General features: G+C 48.3%; 1 pseudogene across 1 annotated transcript; it reads left to right on the top strand.

The window, feature by feature from the left end:
* Window positions 1–11520: 11520 nt before the first annotated feature.
* On the top strand, window positions 11521–14491 carry LOC147717279 (uncharacterized; annotated as a pseudogene). The gene has a single exon (XR_015296068.1). The product of XR_015296068.1 is annotated as an uncharacterized LOC147717279 (transcript).
* The last annotated feature ends 3470 nt before the right edge of the window (window positions 14492–17961 follow it).

Below are 17961 nucleotides of genomic sequence, written 5' to 3'. Positions count from 1 at the left end.
CACTATTTAGTTGTCAGTGCTAATCCGCTGTGACAGTAGACCCCCTCCTGCACCCCGACACTGTAACAATGTACACTTCCCTGCTAACTCTACATAGTGCCCCTTCTGCCACCCCTACGGTGGGTCTGCTGTGCAGAAGGTACTCCTGCATGCATCATGACTGCGCGGCTACTTCCTCCCTTGCTTTACGACCGCATACACCTAGCACTTGCACACATTTTGATATTGTAGAACTGCTGCATTCTCACATTTGTCAGTGGCAGGTCAGGCAGCCCTTAGAAGCCAGGAAAGCGGTAGGCAAGCCCACAAGGATACCCTTTGAAGCTCAAGAAGGCAGAGTGCAACCGCCAAGACAATCTGTTCAGGAGAGAAACAACCTGCTCCACACCCAAGGCCCTTTTGTCACCATTTCTTGAAGGAAGACACAAACACACCACAGGAAAGCCATTTACAGTCATGTGACCTTGGACAGAAATGCACATTTGGTTTAGGCAGTAAAGCACCAACTTTTTAAAAGTGGCCTTTTCAGCATGGTAACATAACGCCCAACTGTTCCACTAGAGAGGATATTAAATTATAATTCATTTGAGTGGAAGAAGTAGTTCTCTAGTTATTCCCAAACTGAAGCTATCCCTTAAGAATTGTAATAAGGTAATCCAGTGTTAGTTTACGAGAGAGATAGCCTTACATCAGTGAAAAATGACTTTAACAGTTTTTCACTGTCAGGACATGTACAACTTACTTACACATGTCTTTTATTTTAAATACCACACCCTTTGCCCTATGAGTGGTTAGAGCCTACCTTAGGGGTGCCTTATAAGTATTAAAAGGTAAGGTTCAGACCTGGCAAAAAATTATTTTGCCAAGTCAAAATGGTAATTTAAATCTGCACGACAGACTGCAGTGGCAAGCCTGAGACGTGTTTACAGTGCTACTTTAGTGGGTGGCAAAATGGGTGCTGAGGCCCACTGGTAGCATTTAATTTAATAGGGATGTATAAGTAAATTATATGTGCCAATTAGGTGTACACCTATTGTTTTCATGTTTAAGGGAGAGAGCTCTAGCTCTTTACCACTGATTAGCAAAGTAGGGTGCACAGAGTCCTAAAAACATACAAAAAAGTTCAGTAAAGGAAGGCAAACATCTGGGGTGACCCTGCATAATGAGCCCAGTACAACATAACCCCTCTCCAGCCAAAAGCTAGGGTAGACTAATCAATATCTAGGTGCAGTGGCAGGTGGTAATTTTACAAGGGGGTGGACAGGACACACACATAAACACTCACAACCATGCATTCACACATGCACACGTCCATTCACAACACTCATTACCAAATACTCGAACATACACACATGCACCAAACAGTAATTTTGTTTTTAAAGTGACACTTACCTTCAGCTCTGCCTCAGAGGTCTCCTGGAGGCTTGTGACTGATACTTTCCCAGGTCAGCCAATGATGGAAAGCAGCAGTCCCTACATCGTCACGGTGTGGATTGGGGCCAGTGAGACTGCTGACCCCACCCCACTTTGTGATGAAGTGTCACTGATTGACACACGACCCTTGGCGCTTCAAGGCTTAAAACTTCAGCACCAGGGTGCGAGGCCATGAGTGACGCTACCCATCATCACTGAGGGGGAGGGTCTAAGGTCCTTTGCTGAGTTGAGGAAGTCACACCCACAGGAGCTGTGACTTCCTCAGCCAGGCAAAGTGCAGCTCAGGCAGCCAGAAGCCTGCACATTTAGCGCATGTTTAGATCCTGGTTGGCTCACCTGAAAATGAACAGTGTCTGTCAGGCCGACCTTTGCTCAGTCTGACAGACACTGTTCTTGAGGGGCAAAAGCAGCGGTGGCACCTCCCCCGGTTCCCTCCTCCAGCCAGCACCGCCAGTTTGGCAGGAGACAGGCCGCTGCTGGACTAAAGGTGAGGGAGCGTGGCCCCTGAGCCCCAATGGACCGGCTGAGGCTTCCTAGATGGGCTTTTCTTCAATGCTCAGGCTGTAGAATGTGGATAACGTGCCTCTTCTGCAGTGGCACTTTTCAGTTCTGTGCCCTTCTGAACCTAGTTGGATCCCTCTGTCAGCACACTCCTGAGTAGCTGCACTCACCCATGGGGAGCTCTTCTCCTCAGCTATGAACCCCATATATAGGACTCCTAACATTAGTTTGCTCAGAGATGCATCCCAGTAGGTAGATGGTACCACTGTGTGGTGTGGCTGATTCTGCCCCTTGAATCAGATGTCTATCCCCAACCCAGAGAATACTCTTCCCAAAGGGACAACAACTAACAAAGGCAACTGACAGATGTCAGTGTTAAGAGCCGGACCCAGCGGGCCATCCACTGCCAGGTGGAGGCTCCAAGCTGGAGCCTTGAACAGGTCTCACTTTCAGCCTCAGGCTGGTAAAGAGGCACCTACTCACTCCTGCGGTTTCCCTCACCTCTTAGATTTTCCAGAAAGGGGGGGGGCATCGGGACCATGTGTTAGGTACCATGCTTCCGCTCTCTTTCCTGCCATCTCAGGGTTGGTGTCCTGAGACTGGCCTCTCAGCCTAGGGTCTGTATCCTGTGGCTGATCAGTTGCCTCTGGATCAGCACAGGCAGCACCTTCAAGTCAGAAGTGGTCTCACCAGGATAAGTCATATGGTCCTCTTCTGTCAGATCCGGTCTTCCTACTGAGGTTGTCCCAACCCTTTACCCCTCGCTATGTATCTGGGCCTCTGTGGCCGCTTGCTGGCATTACTACTGAAGAGTGCTGTGCTGGTCATCCCCATTACCATGATTATAGAGACTCCGACCCACCTGGTCACTAGCCAAATACACATACACACAGTGTTCACAGCCCACTACCAAATCCTGTATGATCCTACTCCAGCAGACTGCCATGCCCACATCAGTGAATTCATTGATGGGGTTACACTGCCTGTCATTGATCCAACTTACAGGGAGGAGCTCAATGACCCTATAACAGTGCAAGAAATCTGGGGTGCCATCAGGGGCACTGCCACAGTTAAAACCCCGGGGTTAGACAGGCCACCAGTCAAGTCCTATAAGGCCTGCGAAGACCTTTTGGCTCCTAAGCTACAAGAATTATAAAAGACTGCACTAATGGAGGGTCAGCTTCTGCCAACACTTCCCGAAACATTACTCGTGTCCATCCCTAAACCCTGCAGGGACCTTCTGGAGGTGACGTCATATCATCCACAGTCTATGTTAGGGACAGATAAAGAAATATATAGTAAGATCATCGCGGTGCGACTCCTGGAACATCCTCCCCACTTGGTACACCCGGATCAAATTGGCTTCATCCCTGGCAGATTCACCACTCTTAAGTCCGCGAACTCCACAAAGGGATGGAGTTGGTTCCTCCTACCCATTGGCCTCATGCAGCATGCATAGTACTTGACTGGATGTATGACGTTACAACGCATACTTTTACAACGCCTACCGTTACAACGCATTTTTTACACCGCAACATCCATTACAACGCATACCATTACAACACATGCCATTACAATGAATTCTTTGAAACTACCTTTACAACGCATTCCACTACAACGCATACTACATTTACAACGCATACCATTACAACGCATAACATTACATTGCATGTAAGGTAAGTATTGGATAGTGTAGGGGTTAAAATTACTATTCTAACTCCAGGGGGTGCAACAGTAGGGTAAGTGTTGGATAGTGTAGGGGTAAAAATTACTATTCCAACTCCAGGGGGTGCAACAGTAGGGTAAGTGTTGGATAGTGTAAGGGTACTATGTGTTGTAATGCTATGCGTTGTAATGGTATGCGTTGTAATGACTGCGTTGTAATGGCATGCGTTGTAGTGGTGTGCGTTGTAGTGTCATGCGTTGTAATGGTTGCGTTGTAAATGCATGCGTTGTAAAGGATGTTGTGTTGTAAAAGTTTCGTTGTAATGGTAGTGCGTTGTAAAAGTTGCATTGTAAAGGTTGTTTCCCTACTGGACTTGGAAAAGGCATTTGACACTGTTGACTGGGAATTTATGTTTTCAACGCTAACAGCCATGGGCATAACTGATGGGCTATAGATACTTATGAGACTCTTCTACACAGAGCCCAATGCTCGGGTGAAGATTCCCCTTCCCGGTGAGCAGGGGAACGCTCCAGGAGTGCCCCTTGTCCCTGCTCCTTTTTGCAATGGCAAGGGAGCCTTTGGCAGAGAGACTTGGGGTGACACACACTGTCGCCTTATACATTGATGATGTACTAATATATGTCCGCAATATTTAAGACTGCATATTCTCAGGCTTGGGAGTGATTCTCCTGGAGTGCCTGCCACAGCACTTTTTGGTGAACACACAAATCCTCCCCTGGGAGCCACACACCTTCCAATATTTGGGCATCAATATTTATCATACCACATGAGCTCTCATAGATGGCAACCTTACTACAGCCATTGCCTCCCTTTTGCCCCAAATGGCATTCTGGAGCACACTCCCACTCCCAGTCCAGGACAGCGTATTGCTGTCTATAATGGTGATGGTCCCACGCTTACTATATTTATTTCGCAATCTACTTGTGGATATACCCCGTAATGCACGCCATGTTGGGGGGTTTCCTATGGAATATATGTAGGTGTTAAGTCTTTCTGCACAAGCTGCAGCTACCAGTTGAAAAAGCCCCCCCCCCCCACCTTGAATTGTATTTGTCAGCGCAACTGCAATGGCCTGCCTGTGGCTGGCGGGATGGCTAACAGATGAACAAGGACTGCCCTCTGCAGACGGGGCACAGCGGTTGGTGCAAGAGGCCTTTCTGCCACTTGAAGGGATTACCCAGGAGGTCAACAAGCTTTAGCGTGTAACAGCTTCAAGAGAAGGCTGCTCCTAATGCCGACTATGGCACAAAATTCCCCTGGGATCAAACAGGTTCCACAAGACCCCTCCAGAACCTAGTTGGGGGGAAGGGTCATATGACATGAGAAACAACAGGGGTGGATACCTTAGGCGCTCTGTTTCAAAACAGCATGCTCATCCCTTTTGAGCAACTGCAGACTGACTGCAGATTGCCAGTGGGCCCTTTTCCGGCCTATGGCCCATTATTGGCAGAGATGGATCGACTGTGGCAGATTGTCGACATACAGCCGGAACACCAATCGCTGGTTCATAACTTACACACCATAGGGGGGGCTGCCAACTCATCACCTGGCTCACTTGAGCCCCGGCACACACTTCACAAGACCCCCTAGTGCCAACCCATAGGTGCTGGGAGCATGAAATGGGCTGGGACTTGACACAAAAGGAATGGGCCAGGGCACTAATATAGCCACGTAAACTTTCCTGCAAAGCCATGCTTCAGTACATGCAACTTAATATACTTCACAGGGCCTATCTCACCCCGGCGAGATTACAATTTTTTTGGGTCTGCCTCAATTGTCCCCGGTGTCATGGTTTAGACGCTGGTATGACATATATTTTTCAGTTGCCCCAGTAGCAGTAAACTTATAGCGTAAGGTAATGAACGCATGTACTGACATTGTAGGGTGCGACGACCTATACACCATGGCGAGCGGAGTCTTAGGACTGTTTAGACACAGGAAGGCAGGGAGCGCCACAACCCGTTTCATAGACCTAGCATTGCTTATAGTCTGTAGGTTCATCCCCATGCACTTGAAAGCCAGCACGTCACCCAGGTTGAGGCACTATTGCTTGGCGATGCTTAATGGGGCAGAGCTCAATCAGTAGCACTTCAGCAAGAGGCTACCCAAGGAGGGGGCAGGGTCTCTATAGCTACAGACTGTGACACTTTACTACATGAGCTACAATTGTGCTTCAGGAAGATCACCCTGCAAGAGAATGGATATTGACTTATCAGCTCCAAGAGACTAGCACCTTACTCCCCGCCTCACCCGTGCTTGAATGTACCATGGATGTGTGACGTACTGTGCAAGGATACTTACTGGGGGATACCATATCGCATTTGCGTGAATCTCCTAAAATAGAGGATACATGTGCGCAGTTAGGACACACGAGAGGGCGACGGCTGTCTTATCTTTGATTTCTGATATTAGAATCTACAACTGCTTAATGTTCATTATGATTTAATTAAGTCATTGATCCTATTACTCCTGTTGAATCTGATTTACTGCAAAGTATGTAGAGGGGCCATGGTGGGGTCACTAAAAATTGATGTGTAACACTGATCTGCATGTTAGTCATATGTCTATATGATACTAATATAAAATTGAATAAAAATTGTTTTTAAAAAATCTGGGCCTCTGTACCCTTTGTTTGGGAGTAGTATCCGAGAACCCTCCCTCAGCTTTCGGTCTGTCCTGGGCCTTCGCCCCAACAAGTATGCTATCACCAGTGGTGACTAATTTCCATGGAAGCAGTCAATAGGCATCTAAGGACTGACAATGACACTCCTGTTGGCCACTTTCCCACCCCATTCCAATGATACCAGAGCCTTAGGGTTGACAAAGTTTTGCCCATGGCCTGGATTACCTTACACACCTGTCCTGGCTGGTAATGATTTGGGGTTACCAGGATTTCCTCCAGCACTGTCTGTCCCGTACCACTATCTCTCAGAGAGGTGACAGGGATTTTTGTAATTCAAAAAATTATGCAGAAAGGCATGCTCAGACAGAGGTGTAAAACGTCATCAATATATTTCAGTTTTTATTGAATAGGTTAACTGTGGTTACTGAAAAATGTGCAGCGAGTGAGTGGCTGTATTCTTAAAGAATGCATGTAGCATGCCTTTGTGTTCAGAGGTACATAATTCAACACCTAAATTACATCAGAAACCAATACATCCTCAGTGTGGGAAGGCTGCTCTTGGGAGGTCTTCTGGGCTCCATGGATTTTTTATTCAAATGGTTGATGGCTACTGACAGTCAAACTGTCCTGGAAAAAACTTTTTTGAGTATTAGAATTGCTCTAACGAGCACTGAAGAAATGAATGGGCAACTCTTAGACAGCAATCACAAACTCATTGTTCGGTTCATTAAGGAATTAGAAATAAGGTAAATGTGGAAGCAACAAGACGTTGTTAAAGCAGACAAAATGGAATAGTGCTGGGGACGTCACAGCTGGTGGAAATGTTCTTTTCGTTACTAAGTGGCTGCTCTAGGGCAAGATCGATGTAGCCTCTATGAAACTGAGATATGTGAGGGGCATTGAATAAATAATATTAGCGACACAATGCACACAATTGCATAACTCCAGTGGCCATACTCATAATTCAAGAAGAGTGGGGCCCAGGATACTTGGAAAGGACCCACTATCTGTAGCGTGTGGTACAATCACCACTAGTTGTAGAATGTACCAAATGATCCTGTTGGGGGAGTTGTTGTCGGAGCTGACTGGTGCTTGCAGTCCTCACCACACGTATGTGGCGAGGACAGTGCACTGTCCAGCTCTTGCAAAACTCTTCTGACAGACTAATTCGAAGCCCTCTACCACCAAAAGAATCCGTTTAGGACCCCATATGGTATTGTAGAACAAATATGTGTCGGTACTTTGCATTACCTTGGACCTTGCTAGACTTTATACTTGAATTGTGTGGCAGATCCCCAGTTTTACAACAAATCGTGAGATGCGCCTCTCACCAGGCCGGGTCACCCCCTTGCTCCTCCTGCCGCCTCCTGCTCCTGCCTGCCAGCCTTGCCGCCTTTTTTCGCCGCAGACGCCCCCTGGCCCCCCGAGCAGCCCAGCCTCAGCAGAGCCGCCCGCTCGCCAGTTTCCCGCCGCAGCTCGCCACAGGCCCCGCCCACCACCGGCCCATTGGCCGAGCCACTCCTGCCGCCCAGCTGACCCGCCCTCTCGTCCCCCTTCTTATGACGCCCCCAGAGCGACCGCGCAGCGGGAGCACCGATTGAGCGCCGAAGGTGCGCCAAAGGTAAGCCCGTCTGCGCCCGTCCGCGCCTGGACCGCGCCCAGCGCCAGGACCCTGGCCCCCGCAGACCCCAGCCCACCCGCCGGACGTACGACGCCGCCACCCTCAACGCACTCAACGCCGGCCGAATCCCAGGATGCTACCGAGCCACCCCGAGACGCACCCACGGAGCCTTCTGCTGAAACGCCTGCAAGTTCACCTGCATCCGGACCAGCACTACTCCTGCACCAACCAAGACCAAGACGAGCAACAACAGCAGCCACCTGAAATGCATCCTGCTCAACACCCGCTCCGTCCACAGACACACCATCGAGCTCTGGAACCTGCTCGACACAAACTCACCAGACGTCGCCTTCCTCACGGAAACCTGGATGAACGCCTCTTCAGCGCCCGACATCGCCATCGCCATCCCAGACGGCTACAAGATCATCCGAAGGGACCGCATCAACCAGACCGGAGGAGGCATCGCCATCATCCACAGGAACACCATCCGCATCACGACCACCACCGAGGATACCCTCGCACCCGCCGAGCACCTGCACTTCCAGGTCCACATCAACCCCAAGACCACCCTCAGAGGCACCCTCATCTACAGACCCCCGGGACCACGCACACAATTCAGCGAAGACATCGCCGACTTCATCAGCACGCACGCCTTCCTCTCCGCTGACTACATCCTCCTCGGGGACCTCAACTTCCACCTGGAGAACAACAACGACCGCAACACCACCACCCTGCTGGACAACCTCGCAAACCTGGGACTCAAGCAGCTGGTCACCACCCCCACCCACTACGCCGGACACACACTCGACCCCGTCTTCTCATCCAGCAAGGACATCGCCTTCAGCCACGCCACCGGACTCCACTGGACGGACCACAGTTGCGTCCACTTCAGCTTCAGAAGGACCACGATCCACCACCACCAGCATCAGGTTGCACGCAGAAGCTGGAACAAGATCACAGCCGACCAGCTCGCGACCTCCCTGACCATGAACCCTCCCACCAGCGCAACAAACCCAAGCCAGGTGGCCACCAACCTCACGAAGTGGATCAGCGACTGCGCAGAAGACCTCGCTCCTCTGAAGACCCCGCCTAGCAGACCCGGTAGCAAGAAAGCCCCATGGTTCACCGACGAACTCAAGAGCTCCAAGAAGAACTGCAGAGCCCTCGAGAGAACATGGCACAGAGACCCAACACCGGACAACATGACTGTCCTCAACCTCGCCACCCAAAAACACCACCAACTCATCCACGCCACCAAGAAAACCGCATTCAAGGAACGACTGGACAACAACGCACACAACAACACGGAACTCTTCAACATCGTTAAAGAGCTCTCCAACCCCAACGCCGGAAACAACTACATCACCCCTTCTCAAGACCTCTGAAACTCCCTCGCCTCCTACTTCCACAACAAGATCGCGGACATACACAACAGCTTCAGCACTCAACCAACGCACGCCACGACCGAACCACCACCACCCTCCGCGCCTAGACCCCGATCAGCACCGAAGACACCGTCCGCACGATGAACTCCATCCACTCCGGATCTCCTACCGACCCCTGCCCTCACCACGTCTTCAACAAGGCCGACGCTGTCATCGCACCCCACCTGCGGGACATCATCAACACCTCCTTCGACACCGCTACCTTCCCGGAGAGCTGGAAGCACGCCGAACTCAGCGCTCTACTAAAGAAGCCATCAGCCGACCCCACCGACCTCAAGAACTACCGCCCCATCTTGCTGCTCCCGTTTCCTGCTAAAGTCATCGAGAAGACCATCAACAAGCAGCTGGCCGCCTTCCACGAGACGAACGGATCCCTCGACCTCTCGCAGTCCGGCTTCCGGGCCAACCACAGCACCGAGACCGCCCTGATCGCAGCCACCGATGACATCTGAGCACTGCTTGACAACGGAGAAAAAGCAGCCCTCATCCTCCTAGACCTCTCCGCGGCCTTCGACACTGTCTGCCACCGTACACTAGTGCAGCGACTCAGCAACGTCAGAATCAAGGAGAAGGCACTGGAGTGGATCATCTCCTTCCTCGCCGGAAGGACACAGAGAGTCCGCCTCCCCCCGTTCAGATCAGAAGCCACCGAAGTCATCTGCGGCGTTCCTCAAGGCTCCTCGCTCAGTCCAACCCTCTTCAACGTCTACATGAGCCCCCTCGCAGACATCGCACGCCAGCACAACCTCAACATCATCTCCTACGCCGACGACACCCAGCTGATTCTCTCCCTCACCAACGACCCCGCCACCGCCAGAGCCAACCTTCACGAAGGGATGAAAGAGGTAGCCGAATGGATGAAGAACAGCCGCCTGAAACTGAACTCGGACAAGACGGAAGTCCTCATCCTGGGATCCTCACCCTCCGCCTGGGACGACTCCTGGTGGCCCCCCGCCCTAGGCTGCGCACCCAAACCAACAGACCACGCACGCAACCTGGGCTTCATCCTGGACTCCTCCCTCTCCATGACCAGACAATTCAACGCCGTCTCCTCTTCGTGCTTCAACATCCTGCGCATGCTACGTAAGATCTTCCGGTGGATCCCCACCGAGACCAGGAAGACGGTCACCCAGGCCCTCGTCACCAGCCGGCTGGACTACGGCAACTCCCTCTACGCCGGAACCACCGCCAAACTCCAGAAGAGACTCCAGCGGATCCAGAACGCCTCAGCACGACTCATCCTGGACATCCCCCGTCGAAGCCACATATCCGGACACCTGAGAGACCTGCACTGGCTCCCGGTCAACAAGAGAATCACCTTCCGACTCCTCACCCACGCACACAAAGCCCTACACAACCAAGGCCCAGGATACCTCAACAGCCGCCTCAACTTCTACGCTCCCAAACGCCAGCTTCGATCGACCGGCCACGCCCTCGCCGCCGTCCCCCGCATTCAAAGAGCCACCACAGGGGGACGGTCCTTCTCCTACCTCGCCGCCAAGACATGGAACTCCCTCCCGGCCCACCTCCGCCTGACCCAGGACCACCTCGCCTTCAGGAAGCAACTCAAGACCTGGCTGGTCGAGCAGTAGCGGACCCCCCTCCCCCAGCGCCTTGAGACGCTCTGGGTGAGTAGTGCGCTATATAAATGCTTTGATTGATTGATTGATTGATTGATGTCTCCGCTTAAAAAAAACACTATTTTCTCCATTACAAAATGTTCAGCTTTTCCTTTTGTGAGTAAAAATATAAAAAGGCAGGTGACTTTGTGCAAACTCAACATAAATAATAGTATTATCATACACGCTGTATTAAGTTCCGGAGATTTTTGACAGACATTTCGGTGAAGGTGGTTCTTAACCAATCGGAAAGACTCCTGCAGTTTCTGGCGCTGTTTCGGTTTCATTTGATGCGGTATCAGTTCCTGTGACGTCACAAGTTGCTCCAGGAAGCAGTGTACAGTTCCAGCAGGTCGCCTTCCTGCAATGCACTGACAGAGTTGGCAGCAATGATGTGTTGAAATACTTCGTTCAGTCCTTTAACCAATCAAATGGAGCTTATGAAACCTGAATTACCACTTCTCAGGAGAGCTTCTCGCTATAAATAGGGAGACAATGGAGCGGGTGTTATCAGAGCGCTCTCGCTACCGTCCAGATCACAAGAGGAAGAGACCGCATTTAATTTACTATTTGGAGAGTGCACGACTTCGACTCTGGTGCATCAAGGCACGTTTACGACCAGAAGGAGAAAGAGAGATACGGCGGCAGGCTCCACAAAGAGACTGTCTGCGCCCAGTTCTGCAGAGACGAACAGTTACTAACAGAAGACTCTTGGAGATCTGGTGTCTGGCTGGCATCATGGGCATCTTTCTCAGCACACTCCACGAGGCGCTGAAGAGCTTCTACGGCCTTGAAGCCCGGATCCTGATGTTGGGGCTGGACGCCGCTGGCAAAACCACCATTGTCTACAAGCTGAAGCTGAACGAGACTGTGACCACCATCCCCACCATCGGCTTCAACGTGGAAACGGTGGAGCCCATGAAGGGTGTGACCTTCACGGTCTGGGACGTGGGCGGCCAAACCAAGATCCGAGCCCTGTGGAAGCACTACTTCACCAACACAGACGGGCTGCTCTTTGTGGTGGACAGCGCCGACCCTGAGCGCTTCGAGGAGTCTCGATCTGAGCTGGACGCTATCTTTGAGAATGATGAGATGCGGGGTGTGCCGCTGGTGGTCCTGGCCAACAAGCAGGACCTTCCTGGAGCGAGGAGTCCCTCGGCGCTAATGGAGGAGCTGGGGCTGCGGAAGCTTCTGGGCCACGAGTGGCACGTGCAGGCCTGCTGTGCCACCAATGGTGAGGGGCTGGTGGAAGGGCTGGAGAAGCTGTCTGAGATGGTAAAGCAGCGCAGGAAGACTATGCCAAGATGGTGAAGCAGCTTAAGAAAACCAGACTGTTCTAAGCATCCAGCAGGTGAACTGGCATGGTGGTATTCAGAGCACGTATGTCAAGATGAATAACCACCAACCAATCAGCTCGCACCTGTGCACTTTTTAATATAGCACTTAATTGTGGTCTTCTGCCTGTTTCTAGGGGCTCCCGTGTTTAACAGCTATGGCTACTGAGGCACACAAAGACAAAGTGACGTGTCCAAGATCACAGATGGTGACTACAAGTCGTCTGCTTCCACAATGGACAACCTAACCACTAATGATATCGCTTACCTGGGGCCTTCGTTGGCACAGATTTGCACTGTTGGCAAATAGAATTACAGCAGCTGGAATGCCAGATGTTTATTTGACAGTATGAATCTCCATTACTTTGAAAGTTCAATCGGACTTCTACCAAGACGTACTGAGACATGTGGTGAAAGACAAGAGCACACAAGGGATGTTCCAGCGTGTTCTTTCTCTGTCTCTTGACATCTACTTCTGTTTAAGGGACACTACTCGAAAAGTACGATGGCAAGCTGTTTGTATGGTGTACATGTGTTCAGAGGCAGCCTGATTGGTGTAATGGCAAGTGTTAGATGGACAGAACAGATGTATATAATCTGCACAAATATACTCTGTATTTACTGCATGTATAAATCAATGAAGGTGTGCATATATGCAGATGAAGCATTCCATGAGCCACATTCCTTTATAACTGCAAGTGGTTTATATGGGGAATAGATAATTGATTTCCAATCCTAATGCGTAGTATTTCTAAAACTATTTGCAACCTGTATAGTTGCTAAGCACCTCCATATCGTGCATGACTCCATCAATTTGTCGTTCCTTTTTAGGGGAACACACTGTGTGTGCTAAAATATCACACGTTGAATGGAAAAAGGGCAACCACAAGTCACATAATGCAAAATGCAGTTGAAGAAGAAGACTGAACTGGCTGAAGGCGTAGTTCATGGCACTAGGCTAACTGACAGCTATCCCAAGCTGTGAGCGGCTAATTGCAACTTCGGCATATAACTTCACTGGTAGAAAAGGTGTGCGTTTTTTGTGTGCATAAAATATTGGTGTTTGTTGAATCTGTGCGTGCGGTCATCATTGTATGTGCGTTTGCATTCTTGTTTTTATGCAAATGTTTGTATTTGTGTATTTTCAAGTACTTATATATTTGTGATTATGTTGAAGCTTGTGCGCATGATAGGTTACTTATTAGTGTATTTGTGTCGGCATTTGCACGTTGCTAGTGTATTTGTTTGTATCTGTGTGCGTTTGAGTCTCTACAAGTTTTTGTGTGCGACCAATTTTTATGTTGATGTAAGAACTGACAAGTTTCTCATGTTCATGCGTTATGTGTGGCTCCAGTCCAGGGTTTTTCTTAGAATTTGGGGACTTATAGTCATGTTTAATTCACCGTAAAAACAAGACTCGAAGTTCCAGAATTCAAAGGAAAAAAATCTGAGCTGGAGCGGCACATCACGCATGGACCTAGGAAACGTCTAGCTATGTTCATGTGCTTCCGCTTTGAAGAGTACTTTAGCTCACCTGATAGTGTAAGAGGCATAGAATGTAAGTGCATGTGCCTAGCTGCTGAGTAGTCCCTCCTTCAGCCAGTCCTGGCTTTATAGCTACTAGTACCTTGCTGGGATTTATCTGATAGTGTTAAAAGTACAACTACAAGTCCCAGAATGCAACTTGCCCTTTGCTTAGCCAAGAGTGACTTAAGGGAAGCGTAGGATATCAGATCAGTGGCATGCAGAAATTAATCAGCAGATGGAAATTACAAACAACCACATAATAACGCAAATACCTTCCCACACAGTCAGGCTGCACCGGAATATTTAAATTGTAATATGTTGTTAAGGAACTGAAAAACAGCTTAACAGTGGCGGTGTTTTGGATTCATAAAGCTGTAATCGGAAGAATGATTTTTCTTCCAATAATGCACATTGAGATTAATACATTATGTAAATGAAACTGCGTACGTTCTATACAGGATCCTCGTTCAAACCAATTTATGAATCTTGTGTTTTTCTTAATTTACACAGCAAAATATATTCTTAAATATTTTTTTGTACAGTTATTCCTGATTTAATGCAAGTTGTTTTGTAATGATATTTTTATAATTAACTGTTATTATTATATAAAGTTCTGCAGTATTGCACGTTTGCTTTACTTTTGAACTGTAATGATGTTTGAGCACTTTTTTCCCAAAAATAAAGATGACATATATTTGAAGTTACTGTCCAATCTCTCTGTTCAGTTGAAGATGGTTGAATGAAAACCAAGCATGTGGTAGAAAAAACACTGCACACCTGCATCGAATCAACTCCCCGTGTACAACCTAGCACCAAGGGAGGTAGAAGAAACTATACTTATTCACTGACTCACGTACACACTGACAGATCAGATCAGCTGTTCATCTTAGCTGGTTCATGCCTGGCACACTGACTGCATTAAGGTTGGTCCCTTGCAGTTTATGGTAAGCTTCAAGACGTGATCACATTCCTTATTAGCATCACTATAGGTAAACACATGGTCATAGCTTAGTCTGAAATGCTTGGGGTGGTGTGAGTTTGAGATCCCCAGTAAGCTGCACAGTTTACCCAATGTAATAAAAAGGATATGTGGTGGGCTGAGCATTTTTTGGAGTGGGCGGAGTTATAGAAATTTAGTTTGAAAAGTTTTTTATTTTTATTTTTTTTATTGAAATTTTAGTTAAGCATGTATAATGAACAATATCATCAGCAACAGTCCCATACAAAACAGTAGAACAGTCTCATAACGTGGCGACAATTACAAATCATGAAGCACTGACATGTGATTATAAAGATAATGAATCAGATATTGTCATGCTGCTGTTCTATACATCATGAGGTACACTTACAACAGTCTGTGGGGGCTCGTCTATCGACACTGAACGCAAATATTGCAAGCAGGTCTGGATGAGGAGGGAAGCTCCTCCGCATAGAGGATGAGACGGTCTTAACAGCTTGCCAAGTCCTGGAGCCAACGCGTAGTCGTTGGAGCTGCCGTGCTCTCCCAAGTCATTGCCACCCTCCTTTTAGCCATCAGGAGAGCCACCCTCACCATCCTACCAAGAGCACCCTTCACAGCAGGCACCAATCCCAGCAAACAGATATGTTGAGAGTATATTAGCTGTATGTTAATCATTGTGGACAGTATGTGTAGCACCCCCGCCTAGAATTGAGCCAAATATAAAAATTTAAATTTAAATTTGTTTGGAAAGTGGGAGTTAAATTCTTGGTAGTCCTAATACATTGATAGAACCATCCACTAGCAAAACAACTTCACACACCCCTAGCTAGTGACATGCTACAAAGCCCAGTGGAGCAACAAACAAACGTTAGACAATGCAATATACCAAGCACATGATATAGTCATGTATTTACTGTGGCACAACCCAATGCCACATTCACATGGCACACATTAGTACATATGAACGCAAGGACTTGTATTGTGCCAATTTTGCACTGTGTTGTGTGCTTGACTTGGGTCATTGAATTGTGCATTTTTAGGTCTCACCTGGCATTATCAGTGCGCAGCGCTGCCCTCGCCATGCAAGGGCCTTTTGTAATCGTTTCAATATGTGCACGCATACGGAGGTATCAAAAAATGCACGTGCATGTGGACAGCCCAACGCCATCTTTGTTTACTTTAATTAGCGTGCGCGAACAGCAGCATCCCCGCAGCTGTAAAACGCCAGATGTGTGCGCACTGAGTAGTGTGTGATGTAATCCTGTGACATTATCTCTTTTTATTGTTAACTGTGTGATTACCTAAAATCTTTACAGTATAAAACACATGAACAATGCCCCCTCCCAACCACCCTTCCCCCAGGAGCAAACCGGGATCCAGTTTTAAAATAGCACCATTGGTACATGGGCTCTAATTACAGCTTTATGTCCATTTAAAACTTCAAATAAAAAATGAGTTTAAATATTGGGTCACCAACCCTTTCACACTTTTACTCCTGTAGCGATCAATGATATGTAAAAATCCAACAGGCTTATTCCCTTCAAGATGTCAATTGTCATTGATAAAAGTTCATAGTGTGCCCCCTAGTGTGCCCACGTTCACTTTATGATTCCAGTGTCTGTCCCTGGGTTAGGTGACGACTGACAGAGTTGGGGCACCAGATGATTTTCATTACAGAATGACAGGGACCGTGAAATCTGCGGCCCTTTGAAGGGAATCAAGTGCAATTCTAATTTGATGGGTAAACTTGGCAACTCTGGCAAGTAAGCAAGTTGTGGTTTCTGAAAAGCACCATTCCGATGCCTCACTGCAAATTCTGAGGCCCATGTCCCTTAGGGCCGGGCACAGCAAACAACAACGATCGCTGGCCAGCTTTTGGCAGCAGCATATGGCCAGCTTTTGGCAGCAGCATAAGAGATGTAGCCAGGATTCTCTGTGGTAATTGCATAACCGGCAGGAGATGATGTCTGTACAAACACATTTTGGGTAGAAATCTGAAATCTTGAGGGCCGTGAGGAACAAGTACAGAAATTTCTTTATTGCTTGGGCTGAGAGTGAGCCTCGCAAATATAGTGGAACTTTCCTAGGAGTATATGACTTATCCAGGGCCAGTGTGAGAGAGTTGAACCAGAGTGAGGATCGATCCAGTTCAAAGGAGATGGTCTGGACTTGGTGCTACACAGCTTTGGCCCAGGCAGAGTAAGGAATTTCGTGAAGGGGCATGCTCTTTGGCTCGATATTCAGTTGGTCTATTGCTTGAAGTGCCATGGGGAGTCCTCCGCCCTGAAAATTAGTTAAGAAAAATATTTAAGATTGTTTTCAGGGGCTTTCAGTACTCTGATGTAATATTTTATTAGGTCCCCCTGTAGTGCCAGGTCCGGTCTGTTCAGTCCTATTTCCAGCCTTAGCCTGGTGTTCCTTGCTTGTCTGGGAGCTTGTAGCATGGTCTTGTAAGCTTTTATCTGGGCCGCATTGATGACTTTCTCAAGTGCTCCTTGGAAGGCTAAATGTAGCCACCTACATCTCAAATGCCTAATACCGGTTGGTAACGGCCAGGTAACAACCGAAATTCAGTCATTTCGGCCGTTACCGACCGGTATTAGGCTTCCTATATCTGGCCCTAGATTTCTTATTTTCCCAACGGGTAGCGGTGAAAATGCATTATTCGCTGCTGACTTAACACTAATCAACAAGCATTGAAAATGCAATAGGTCTTGCCTTTTATTAAGTTATAGCCATTTGCTTTGCTAATGGTATTGTATAGCAAAGCAAATGGCTTTAACTCAATTAAGGGCAAGGCCTATTGCATTTTTAATGCTTGTTTTGAACTGGGATCATTAAAGTGAGTCCTATTTTAAAAAAATAACCAATAAAAGGTTTCCGGACAAACCATTGTGCAGGGCATAAAGAACACACAGCAATTATAAATATCACCGTATCTCTGATGCCGTAATCCTACTACAACCATCTTCTGTGGGCAGGCTAACTATTGAGGTACACATTCATTCCTTTCTGATATTTACCATAAGTGCATTTTCAGACACTTAACTTTATCAGTTTATGGGCAGTCCACATCCAAGATTCATGCTGGGCCAGGCAGCAGGGCCAGACTGGGCACACTGGATGATGCTGAGGTTGAGGGCGTGGTTGGTCAGAGTAGGTGAGGGTCCTAGTTCGGGAGTCCACCAGGTGTCGTTCCATGGGGATGT

This window comes from Lissotriton vulgaris, chromosome 5, assembly GCF_964263255.1.
Source record: "Lissotriton vulgaris chromosome 5, aLisVul1.2, whole genome shotgun sequence".
Taxonomy (NCBI): Eukaryota; Metazoa; Chordata; class Amphibia; order Caudata; family Salamandridae; genus Lissotriton; species Lissotriton vulgaris.
This window is presented reverse-complemented; position numbering and strand designations above follow the sequence as displayed.